This window comes from Calidris pugnax, unplaced genomic scaffold (genome assembly GCF_001431845.1).
Source record: "Calidris pugnax isolate Ruff unplaced genomic scaffold, ASM143184v1 scaffold2, whole genome shotgun sequence".
NCBI lineage: Eukaryota > Metazoa > Chordata > Aves > Charadriiformes > Scolopacidae > Calidris > Calidris pugnax.
The window spans coordinates 411,498-424,041 of NW_015090766.1; the positions used below are offsets into that span (position 1 = coordinate 411,498).

At 42.4% G+C, this 12,544-nt stretch overlaps 1 protein-coding gene across 1 annotated transcript in view; it reads right to left on the bottom strand.

The window, feature by feature from the left end:
* FRMD3 (FERM domain containing 3) overlaps positions 1-12,544 on the bottom strand; it is an 81,178-nt gene that overhangs the window by 4,887 nt on the left and 63,747 nt on the right. The window lies entirely within an intron of this gene.

Genomic DNA, 12,544 nt, shown 5'->3' on the forward strand with positions numbered 1-12,544 from the left:
GTGCTCCTTTCACCGGCACCTTGCCAGCAGGTCTGCATAGCTGAAATGAAAACTTGCCCTGCAATGAAAATGCAGATGTCTCCTCATGAGCTTGATTTGACTGCCTAACTAACAATTCCTTGCCTCAACCACCCTGTCCTCTCCTACCACAGCCATTTCAGAAATTCATCACGTTTCAGCATGAAACATGTTTCATGCTGGAACTTCCTGTCTACACCAGTCTTTGCATTAACAAATATACTTGCCACAGCCATCAAGAGGAGGCTGCAAACTGATTGGAACTAGACACAACAGTCTGTGAACACTAAGAGGTGAGAACAGATTTGAGGGAGGATCTTTGTCCTAAGCATACTCCAACAAGTAGCTAATGCTGGATCATTAAACCATAGTCTGAGTCATTTGAGAGTGCACTCATATCTTAAAACATTAAAGCCAAATTCTTTAAACTCTGGAGGCCAACACTAAGCACCTAAACACGTCTTTAGATACTCAAGTACTACAATTTGATTTTCAGATGTGCTTTTTACTTTCTCTTAATAGGAATGAAAGGTAAATTGAGCCACTTACTTTGGCACCTGAATGTGGATTAAGGGACCTAATTTTAACCTCCCAAATTTGAGAATCCTGGCCATAAGCCTCTCTATACCTGCTTAGATGCAAGGTCAGTAATATATCTTCATCATGTTTCTCATCATAGAGAGGACAGCTGCAGCTACTGCAAAGAAAGGTCACCCCAGTCTACGACTCTTGAGCCTTCTCTCCTTCCTCAGAGTAAATTCCGGCATGCATAACATACATACTGCACACAAACAAGAAAGATCACATTAATTTTAATTAAAACTATTTTTCTCAAATAACTGGCAAATTTCTCACTTCATGATTAACCTGTAGACAGAAGGCAGCAGAGGAACCTTTTCAGATCAGTGTTTTCTGAAGGGGAAAGGAAAGGAAATTGAAAATTTGGAATGGGCATTAACTGCTGCTTTTGCCAATTCATTCAATCTTTATAAAATTAAATATATAATGCTATATAACGTTATATATATAAATATATAACCAGCAATTTATATCCCATACATCAGAATCTTTTAATACATATTACTGGAATATCAAGTAAATAATCTCAATGTTATTTCTTATATTGTATATCTATAGCAAAAGTTTTCTATACTTTTCTAGGAACTGGACAAATTTTACATAACCAGAGCTATCTGATTACACCAGCCAAGACTCAGTTCCTCCCTTCCACCAAATACTGGGATTGCTCCAAACCTCTAACTCGCAACAGCAGATAGGAACACGAGCAGCTGAATAAAACACGACTTTACAGCGATCAACAGCTGTGAACATGAACGTGCAAGAGATCTGACATAAATGTTGTCAGCTGCTAGTGTTTCTAAAGGGGCCAAAACCAGCAGCTGAGGATTAGCAGGATGAAGGATGAAGCCCCAGCTCCATTATTCTTAAGAAGCTTCAGCTGCTGGAAATACAGCACCCCAGAAAAATGTATCCTCCACATATGAAAAATTTCAGTTCAGACATTGTCTGGTGACTGGATATACTGCAAACAGCTTTATTTGCCAGACATGCAAACACAATTACACATCTGTAAAGGCTTTATATAGTGCAGAAAGGAAAAAGTGTGAAGATTTCCTTCTTTTAAACAGAGAATGGAAAAATTAGATACGGTCCAGAAAGCAGTGCTGGGAATACTTCATATAAACATGTAAACATGTAAGGCCAGCTGGGCTGCAATTAGGACAGTTCTGTCCTACCCCTTTTACTACTTCCTCTAGAAATATTGTCTATTCCGTCGCTTATTTTCAATGTGGACAAAATTTATTTGTACTATGAATAGAATGAGCTTTTAGAGGGAAAGAGAGGGTGACTTTTTCACATGAGCGAAGTGCATGGATGTCACACAGAAAATGTAGGAAAGGGAAACAGAATCTGGAATTGCACTAAACTCAGATATTCCACTACACAAGATCTATATCAAAGCAGGATCTGTATCATGGCCAGATGTCCAGCTCTCAGAAGTAGCAGGCCACGGATTCCTACCTTACCCACATCCCATGCCCATAGAAGACACCTGTTGTCACTTTGCAAGTGGAGTAAATCAATGACAGTTTATGGCATCTTCTTTTTAGGCAGTGTCCTGGCTTCCCTGCTGGCCATTCCTATTTGTTTTAGTCTTATGCGAACTTCTAGAAGGGAGCAAAGCCCTCTCACAGTTGCCAGCTCACATCAGTTGCAAGCACAGGGACTCCGCAGTGTTACAACTGGCCTCCCAGCTGCGTTGTGTGTCACGGCGTGCAGCTAATGCCACAGCCACCACAGCCACCACAGCCACCACAGCCACCACAGCCACCACAGCCACCACAGCCACCACAGCCACCACAGCCACCACAGCCACCACAGCCACCACAGCCACCACAGCCACCACAGCCACCACAGCCACCACAGCCACCACAGCCACCACAGCCACCACAGCCACCACAGCCACCACAGCCACCACAGCCATCTGCTTGTCACACACTGCAATGGGCACTCAAAGCACAGACACAGAAGCACAACAGAGAACGCACCACAGTGGGCGTTATGGGGGGCCTGTCTCTAACAACCTCCCTCTGGCCTGGAGGGAGCCCACCCCAGCACTGCCCACCCCCTTCCAGAACCAGGGAAAAGGCTGAGGCAGGTAGCAGGGAGAGAGGACTATGTATCATGGGAGCAGGAATGAGAAGGTGAGATACATCTGTCAGCAGCTCAGAGAAAGCGGAGGAGCTGGTGAAGTGCCTGCAGCGATCCCATGTCTATCATCAAGCCAAAGAGAGCCAGGCTGAAAGGAGCTGGGCACCAATGTGAAAGCTTAGCACCCAAGAAAGCAGCAAGCAGGCCATTCCAGCATCCCCACTCAGCAAAAGGGTTCTCCCAAGGAGTTATGCCCCCTGCCATGAGTTTTCACACACTCACAGAATGATAGGGGTTGGAAGGGATTTCTGGAGATTGTCTAGTCCAATGACCCTGCCAGAGCAGGTTCCCCTAAAGCAGGTAGCTTTTGCATAGGAAACCTAAGGACTGGAGTTATCTTATGTTGATATACAGGTTTTACAAGCTGATATACAGGTTTTATGCAATTGTACACCAAAAGAAATAGCTTCCTATAAACGGTACTGCAAAATCAAGGTTTTTAAGAACGAATGTAGCCCTAATGTACAAATCTGTTACTGGCCTGGTGTCATATTAAACCAACAAGATGCCTTGTATCTATTTGGAGCCAGCATTCTCATATACACTGTCCTTTCCCCTGAGTGGTAAATTCATGAAGCAGAGGCAGGTAGGAGCTGTTGCTACTCAGAGAAAAATCGCTGCAAGAAGCAGGTTCTCCTGCTGCTCTTAACTGCTTTATGATTTTCAGATGCCAAAAGTGTGAGAATATTCTGGTCTTTGCCAGAACATTCTCGGTTACTTCTTCTGTAAATACTAATTTCTGAAATGAAGATTCAATACAAGGGCATAGTTTTACATAGGTACACGGAAACTGAAATCTGTCAACCTATATAAGCAAAAATATCAAAAGTAAACAGTACCACAGAAAGCAGGGAGAAACAAATTTTGACATGTCTTCATTAAGGAAACAAAGACATATAGTTTGATAGAGGGGACAATCTATCTTTGGCAAAGGGATTGGGTATAAAAACAATAAAAAAACCCCAACCTTCATTTTGGTTGCTATTCAAAGCAATACTAAATACTTTTTGTTCCTTGGGTTGCACTTCTGGTATTTGTAGTGAAAAAGGGACTAGAATCAGACTCCTTTCCCCACCTACTACACACACCACCACTACCACCCCCCCCCCCCGCACTCCTATTCCCTATATTAACCCAGCAACTCTGATAAGAGGCGACAAGCGTCCCCTTGCTGAGGCTGGGAGCTGGAGAGGATGGAGGGCTTAACTGGGGAGGCAATATGGACCAGGGACAAGGGACTGGTTTAAGGGTTTCTTCAGCTGAGCTCTGTGATTTGCAAATCTCCCCCCCCCCCACCCCCCCCCCCCCCCCAGTACTCCTATTCACTATATTACATTATTCAGTATCTAGAAAAACCAAAAAGTTATGATCTGGCAACTCAATCCACTTAGTTGCAGTAAAACACTAAACTGTAAAATCTGCTACCAACCCATCTGCTAATTTAAGGACTGTTTTGTTAGAAATTATCACAGCTTCAAGGTATTTCTTCACCTCCATCCAAGAAAAGTACAAGGGCAAAATTCCAGTCTCTCTTTTGTTAGCAATTAACAAATAAATCCACAGTTTACTTAAGATACTAAAACAAATTGTATTTAAGCCTTACTCATTCACCATTTGCAGCTCTGGTCCTGTCAGTAATTCGTTCTTATTCTCTGTTGTTCTCAACGTAACACTGTCATTTACGATACAGTTCCTTTCCAAGAGACCACTATTAGCATAATAAACTATTGGGGGGGAGGGGGAAGGTTTGAGTAAAATAAATGTAAATTTACCAGCCCTTCTGGCTGTGATCTTGGAGCCATGCCGCAGTAATCGAATGCACACTTCCTTGTTGCAGTGGTTAACCATCCGCAAATGAATGCTTCTCTTGGTTTGGATTTTTACAAGACATTTCACCATTTTGATTATTAATTCCTCTTCTCAAAGTCTTGTAAAGGCTCTACCCATACCAGCTTTGACCTTTTATTGAGTTCCCACTGAGTTTTAAAAGACTAACACAAGTCACTCTCAATGAATCAAATGACAAGCTTCTAACATGGCCAACAAAAATATCCCAGCACGGAACAGAACGAGGGGTTATTTTTAAACATTTCCAAATGCCTCATAACGTACAATACAAAGTTCCATCTCAGTTAGCAGTTGCTAGCATAACAGCTGAACCACACATACAAGCATAAAAATATCCAAGGCATCAAAACATAGCACAGTGAAACAAAAGGGTCTGTTACATTTAGGGTCTGTTTTTCACAGAACAAAATTACACTGCGGCTATTATTTTTCTGAAGAGCTTCAATTTGGCCACTGATGTCTGTTCCCCACCACTGCCTGGAAAGTATTTGTGGAAAATGTATAGATACAAAAGGAAAAATCCTATGCTGTGCTTACAAACCTTAGTCACAAGGCAAACCAATGACATGAAAATGGTTTCATTTCAAGCCTAGAATCAAAGCTGACCTGCCTATGTATAAACAAGAAGAGAAAATGCCTAAGTTTGGGAAACATATCTCTCTTTGTGTATGTGCTCCAGCTCCTGCTTGTGGACAACGGTTGGGACACCTTCATATGCACCAGAAAAAAGTGTTGCCTAAGAAGGCTCGGCACTTCTCTGTCCCCATCCAGCAGAAACATACGGGGTCCTAAAAAAGGCATGACGCGTATATGCTGGCTGCTGCCAACTTGCTCCAGCTGGAAGCTGGAATGCAACCGCCTGTACAGCATCTCACTCTCCTAGTGGGAGAAGAAATCACAGGAGTGGAGATGACCCCAAAGGAGTGTACTGGAGGGGAGGTAGTCTCTCACTACTCAGAATATTTACCTGTCATGCTTACAACATGTTATGCCATCCAAGTCTTCGTTATCTGATGTCCTTGTTCCCTCTGCACCATAAAATCAATTCTATGTATGTGAGAAAGAAGGGGGCAGAGAGTCCTGCATATGTGTGTTTTACACCACATTATTCTCATGAAAGACACCTGGTTCAATGGAGCTTTTGGAAGGCACCTTTACATAGCTCTACCTGGCCCATAGAATATGAATATTCAGCAGTGCTCTTTTTCACTCATTCCTCCTGCAGGGCAAACACTCCTCTCTTCCTTTCCTTCTCTGCAAGTACTTCCTTGTGGGTCCGAGGAAAGACAAAGTGCACCTTTGCTTTCTATCTCCATTTTGTCACCACTTCAAAAGTAAGATTCTGTCTGCTTTTCTCATTTTTATTCTCGTAACTGTTGTAGCAACCAAAAGATGATGATTAAAATCTCACTGAAAAGGGCGAATCTTCACTGTCTACACAGCTACAAACACTGAAAGCACCCATTCTCACAATAACCACCACCTTGTTCAATAAGCAAAGGAAAACCTAATCGAGGACACAAGTGTCACCTGGACAAGGCTGTGAATGATTTCCAGCAGGCACATATTCATGTCAATGAATAAGCACGTATCATTCATGTTTCATGTGACCATGCTCATGCAAAAGAGGAATGACTGTGAAATTTCAAGTCACTGCCCACAAACCATGTATACAAAACTGAGATTCATGTTGCAGCTGAGTCAGCAACTCTCTGTCTCTACTTCTAACTCTCAGCAAGTAAGGAACAGGCTCCATCTCCTGAGAGAGAAAAGACTTTGTATGACCTGACATTGGCAGTACATCCTGCGTGATGGTTGGAAGATGCTTTTCAGCAAAGATTTTCCAGACAAGGAGCCTGCTTCTCTCCTACAAAGCTGCCTGCAGCTCTTTGTGTGCAGAAGAGAGCCAGTAAGACGATGGGTCCACTCTCAGTAACTAGTTGGATTTGCAGCTCTTGTCACTGTCCTCCTTCCTAAATCACTACTCTACACATTACACTGCTGAAAGGCTGGGAATTGTGGCAGAGAGACCCTCAGCATTCATGCCCCGTTACACAGGAGGCAGAAAACAGCAGACGGTTATATAACTGCTCTTAAAAGCAAAACATATGGTTCACAAAAGCAAAAACAATCCCCTCCCAAAACCAGAAAACTAAAACTAATAAAACACTCTTCAAACTAGTAGCCTTCCCCAGCCAGTGAGAACTGTGAACAGGAAATGCCTATTCAAGCGTAACAATTCTAATGTGTTTGTGAAACGGAAGTATATCACCTGTCTTCAGATTTTGGAGGTATCTTATTATGGTGATGGGGGCAATGTTGTTTTGTTTGTAACAAAAGTAATTATCTTGTTTTGTAGACACATGGCATGGTAAACACATGGAAATCTGAGAATTTGTACGTAAGTTTAAAAGGAAAGCTCACAGAGGTAATTATTGTGAGCATTAGATATTGTTACCTTGAAGCAAAAGGTATACTTGTAAAAAAGGTGTTTTCAGACCTTGTAGGGCTCAATTAGATGGTTAGGACTGTAAATCCAAATTAGTTGGTTAGAACATGGAAGTGATGATGCACACATGGTTGTTAAGATCTCCTGAGGCCACACCACTCTTTGGGAGACTCCCCGAAACTTGCAAGACACAGTAGTGGGAGAAACTTATGATGACTAGACTTTATTACAGAAATGAGAGAACTATCTCAAAAATAAAAAATAACCAAAAAACTCGTAGAAAAACCTGACCTAAGGATGGTCACTTTGACCTCTGCTAAATTTAATGGTCTAGTAGAAGAAATTATTTATCCCTGCAAACCACAGGAATCTTATAATAGAGACATTATTTTATTTAGAAAAGCCACTAAGAAATCATAATGAACTCATACTTATTACAATTTTTGTTATCATACATGCACACACACAAGGTACAAGCAGCTAACACGAGTACTGCTTCTGCTAATTTCATGGGGAAAAGCTGTCTGACGCTACACGACAAAAGACATTTCATGATCCTGCCTATCCGATATATTAAGATAAATTGTGTCTCGTGTACAGTAGGTATGCTTTTAAAAATATTAATGTTGACAAGCTGTGTATTAGTTCTACTCAGAGAAACAGTTAGCACTAAACCATTAAAGGGAAAAAAGTGGACTAGACAACTGTTACAGTGACCCTGCTGTACAAACATAACATGTGAAGAGATCCTTAACATTATTTCATATTTTACTAGCATATTTTTAATATTTATTCATGCTTTTACTCATAAGTGGCCAATTTTTCATGTGTTGTTGCCTAAGCTGTAGCCACAAAAGCTCCATATGCCTCTGCTCTTCCACCAAAGCTCGCTTGATGAGAACTTACACAGACAGACATCTAGACTGGTAGTGGCTGGTGTGTGGTCGTTCCCATATGTGCTTTTAAGATGCAAAAAAGACTCCACATTATATAGTTCATGCCAATTAATCACCATTAATGCAATACTTCTTATGCTTGAGTACACACAAAAATGAGTTTGATAAAGGAAAAGAGCTCTGTGTACACAACTCAGATGCACAGGCATACAATTTCATAAGGAAAAAAAAAAACTCCTAAAAGATCCAATGAGGACAGCTAAAAAGTGTGTAACTCTAGGGAAGAAAAAAATGAGGAATATGCATTTTAAACAGGAGGAATTTAGAATGAGTCTGTGCCATCAACTCTCTTTTTTAAAATACCACGCAAGGTTGATAAATCAACAGACTGACTGAAAAATGCTGCTTCACCTTTGGTTGCCCCAAACGCAAAAATCAATGTCACCAGGAAAATAATTCATATATGAAAACAGATTATTCATAGTTGGAAGGGACCTTTGAGATCATCGAGTCCAACCTTAAAAAAAAGAAGAAAAAAACCAAAACCAACACCACCACATCCATCCACAAACAGACACAAATAAACAATCCCGGGCATTAGAGCATGCCCTGAAGAGCCATGTCTACACATTTCTTAAATACCTCCAGGGATGGTGACTCCACCACCTCCCTGGGCAGGCTGTTCCAGTGCCTGACCATCCTCTCAGTAAAGTAATTCTTCCTAATATCTAATCTAAACCTTCCCTGCCACAACTTCAGATCATTTCCTCTGGTCCTGTCATTATTCCCTTGGGGGACGAGGCCAACCCCCACCTCTCTGCAACCTCCTTTCAGGTAGTTGTAGAGCGCAATGAGGTCTCCCCTCAGCCTCCTCTTCTCCAAACTAAACATGCCCAGTTCCCTCAGCCCCTCCTCATATGACTTGTTCTCCAGACCCCTCACCAGCTTGGTGGCTCTCCTCTGGACACGCTCCAGCACTTCAATGTCCTTCGTGTAGTGAGGAGCCCAGAACTGAACACAGCACTTGAGGTGAGGCCTCACCAGTGCCGAGCCCAGAGGCACCATCACTGCCCTACTCCTGCTGGCCATGCTATTCCCGATACAGGCCAGGATGCCATTGGCCCTCTTGGCCACCTGGGCACACTGCTGGCTCATGTTAAGCCGGCTGTCCACCAACATCCCCAGGTCCTTTTCTGCTGGGCAACTTTCCAGCCACTCTTCCCCAAGCCTGTAGCGTTGCCTGGGGTTGTTGTGACAGAAATGCAGGACCCGGCACGTGGCCTTATTAAACCTCATCCCATTGGCCTTGGCCCATTGATCCAACCTGTCCGGAGCCATCTGTAGCACCTTCCAACCCTCAAGGAGATCAACACTCCCACCTAGTTTGGTGTCACCTGCAAACTTACTGAGGGTGCACTCAACCCCCTTATCTAGATCATCAATAAAGATATTAAACAAGACTGGGCCCAAAACTGAGCTCTGAGGGACACCACTGGTGACCAGCAGCCAACTGGATTTCACCCTATTAATCACAACTTTCTGGGCACGGCCATCCAGCCAGTTTTTTACCCAGTGAAGAGTACACTTGTCTATGCCATTAATCACCAGCTTCTCCAGGAGAATGTCGTGGGGGACAGTGTCAAAGACCTTACAAAGTCCAGATAGGCAACGTCCACAGCCCTCCCTGCATCAAGAAGGCAGGTCACATGGTGACAGAAAGAGATCAAGTTGGTTAAGCAGGACCTCCCTTTCATAAACCCATGCTGGCTGGCCCTGATCCCTTGCCTGCCCTGCACTTGTCTAGTACACAAGTATCAAGTAACTTAAAAGAAGTTTTTATCACTTTGTCAAAACCATATTAATATCCTGTGACTCAGAGGTGTGATTGCCTTTTTGGTCTGTTTTTTTCTTTTAAATTGGACTATACAAATACATGAACCCCTGACAGCATTCGGTGTTAGGAAATCCAAAGACAATGGTCTACCACCTGCAAAAAAATTGCCAAGTGATCAGGACAGGCGATAATTCATCTCACTAAATCAGATGGTGATCCACACACTTTCAATAGCAATACCAAAAGAAATGTGTTCAACTGCACAGGGAGCAAGGACTATGGAAAGGACCTAATAGGATCATTCAGAAGGACTTATTTGGCCATCTGTGACAAAGATGAATTTTTCAATCACACTTCTAGACACCATTCAAACTTTTGTGGCTAGGTGCCCTTTGAAGAATGTCTAGGTTCAAAAGGTAGAAGTGATCTCTCCAAACATATCTGACACTCATACACGTAAAATATATTCCATGTGATAACCTTCTATGCATGACAGTGATTTTATGGTTGCATCTTTACCATGCCTCTTTCCTCCTTCTGAGACAGAAAGGACATCAGTACAAAACAAGAGTCAGTAACAAGGAATATGAAAGCCTTAAAAATCCTAGCAGTAGCCACAAAGCACTGAGAGATGACCTGCAAAACCTAAGGCATGAGGACTTGTGATTAGTTTTTTAATTTGATAAAATATGTATTGGCTGGTGCCCAATCCCTTAGATAAGTCATGTACATAACTATAATTTAAAACAGGAATAAAAGCACATTTAAGTAAGAATATCAATTCAAATCTGGGTAGTAATTAGTAATTGGACACTTGTACATAGCCTCTAAGTGCAAGAAGACGAATTGCCTCTTGAGACACCAATAGACAAATTCAGGACATTTTTGCCTGCCATCCTAATTAAAAAAAAATGCTATTACTTGTTTTCAAATCCTCTTACATAAGTGTCAACTGCTAAAGCAACTACTATAGTGATATCGTGGGGATTCAGTATCTTTCTTCGCACAAACAATGGTAATTTATGACTATGTTTAATGAGAATTCAGTTTCTTATATGTCTGCAAATTCACTGGACACCTTGTTTTTTGGAGGACAGCTTCACTTCAGCATGGCAGCCTGCACAGATCTGTAAGATGGGATTTCATATGGGAGAATGGCTGCGCTTCAGTTGTTTTTCAATATTTGGTTGTATCGTGTTTATTTTCCATCTGAAAGGATTAGCCTAAGGACAACAAGGCAGGCTAAAGCTGCTCAAAATCCCCTGCAGACTCTGCTATCACTATCTCTGATGGCTTTGTCCCCTAGCAACTATCAAGTAATTGGCACAAACGCTTACTTCTGAGCCGGCAGCTTCTGTTAGCTCAGTTTCATACCACCCAGGCTCAGCCAAATCAGAGTTCATCTCTCCAGAAGTTTCAGGAAGCAGACACTGAGGCCACAATTTTTAGCCATGCATTTAGCTCACAATATACAAATCCAATTTAAAATTAAGAACAAGTAAGTTTTGCTCAGTTAAAAGACAAAATTGTGCACTCTCCTGAGCCTGCCCAAGGTATGCACAGCTGACAGCATCATTACAGCCAGCTCTGCTAACGAGTTGCACAGGCCCATCTACACAGCACAATGCAGCACCATGTGAAGGTCTCAGCCATCAGCAGCTGGAACATCTGTATGCATACAGCAGCACCTTGCAGAAATACAGGCAATGGATATCTGACCTAGGTAGTCCTGCGCTGTGCTCTCAACAGCATCTGCAGGCCCTTTGGAAAGCACCCCAGAGTGCCCACTCTGCCTCAGCCTGGATGTTTAGAGAGATGCCAAAGCTGTTTCACATGTGTAGCACACTAAAAGTAGTTTCTCAATGCAGTTGAGTCTGTCCCAGGGCTAGCTGCCTTACCTCTCCCCACCTCCTGCTCCTGCCCTTGCCCAGGACCTTGTCCAATCCTCTCTGATAAGCCACGTAAAGGTTGAGCCAGCTGGTGGTGGGAGGTGGTGGGACAGTGTACAGTTGGGGGAGAGGAGTCGTTGTTGGTTTTTTGATTCAGTTTTGGTTTGTTTTTTCTAACTCGTTCTCCCAGTTCACTCTGGGGTCATTAGTGCTGGTGCAAGGGAGAAGATGGGAATCCACAGAAGTGGACTGAGTGCATGTGGGGAAAAGAGCCAGAGCCGGTCTCAGAGTGCTGTGAGATCAGTTCAAGCTGCAATTTGATAATATAGCCAAGTTCACTGCAGGAGAATATTGTAAAAGAGCTAAGTACTGTTAACTTAGCAGCTGGTGGTAATTAACTATGCACAACATATTCTAGATGAAACCCACCAGCAAGTATTTCTATTAAATCGTAGTAACAACAATCTGTCAAAAAAGAAAACATGTCTTTCAAACTTATACATACATTTGAAACCAGCACTCTCTGGTGAATATATAGCAATGGTAAGTCAGCAGTTTCCAAAAATGGATTTCATTGCTTAGAGTTGTAAGGATGGCACAGCAGTCTGACAAGCAACAAGCTGTTATTACTCTGCAGTGGTGGCAACTGCCTAGCAGGAACACAGTGCTTGGTACTTGGCTGCCAGAAGGTGAATTCTCAGATACAGGTATTTCACAGCAGAGGTAAACAAGTAATTGTTAAAATTAACTACATGTCAAGCAGCTACTACTACTCATTATAATAAGCTAGAGAAACAGACCATCAAATTCATCTTGTTCTTACTACCTTCAGTATTGAAACCCTGAAGAATGAACAAAGTATCTTCATACGACTCCT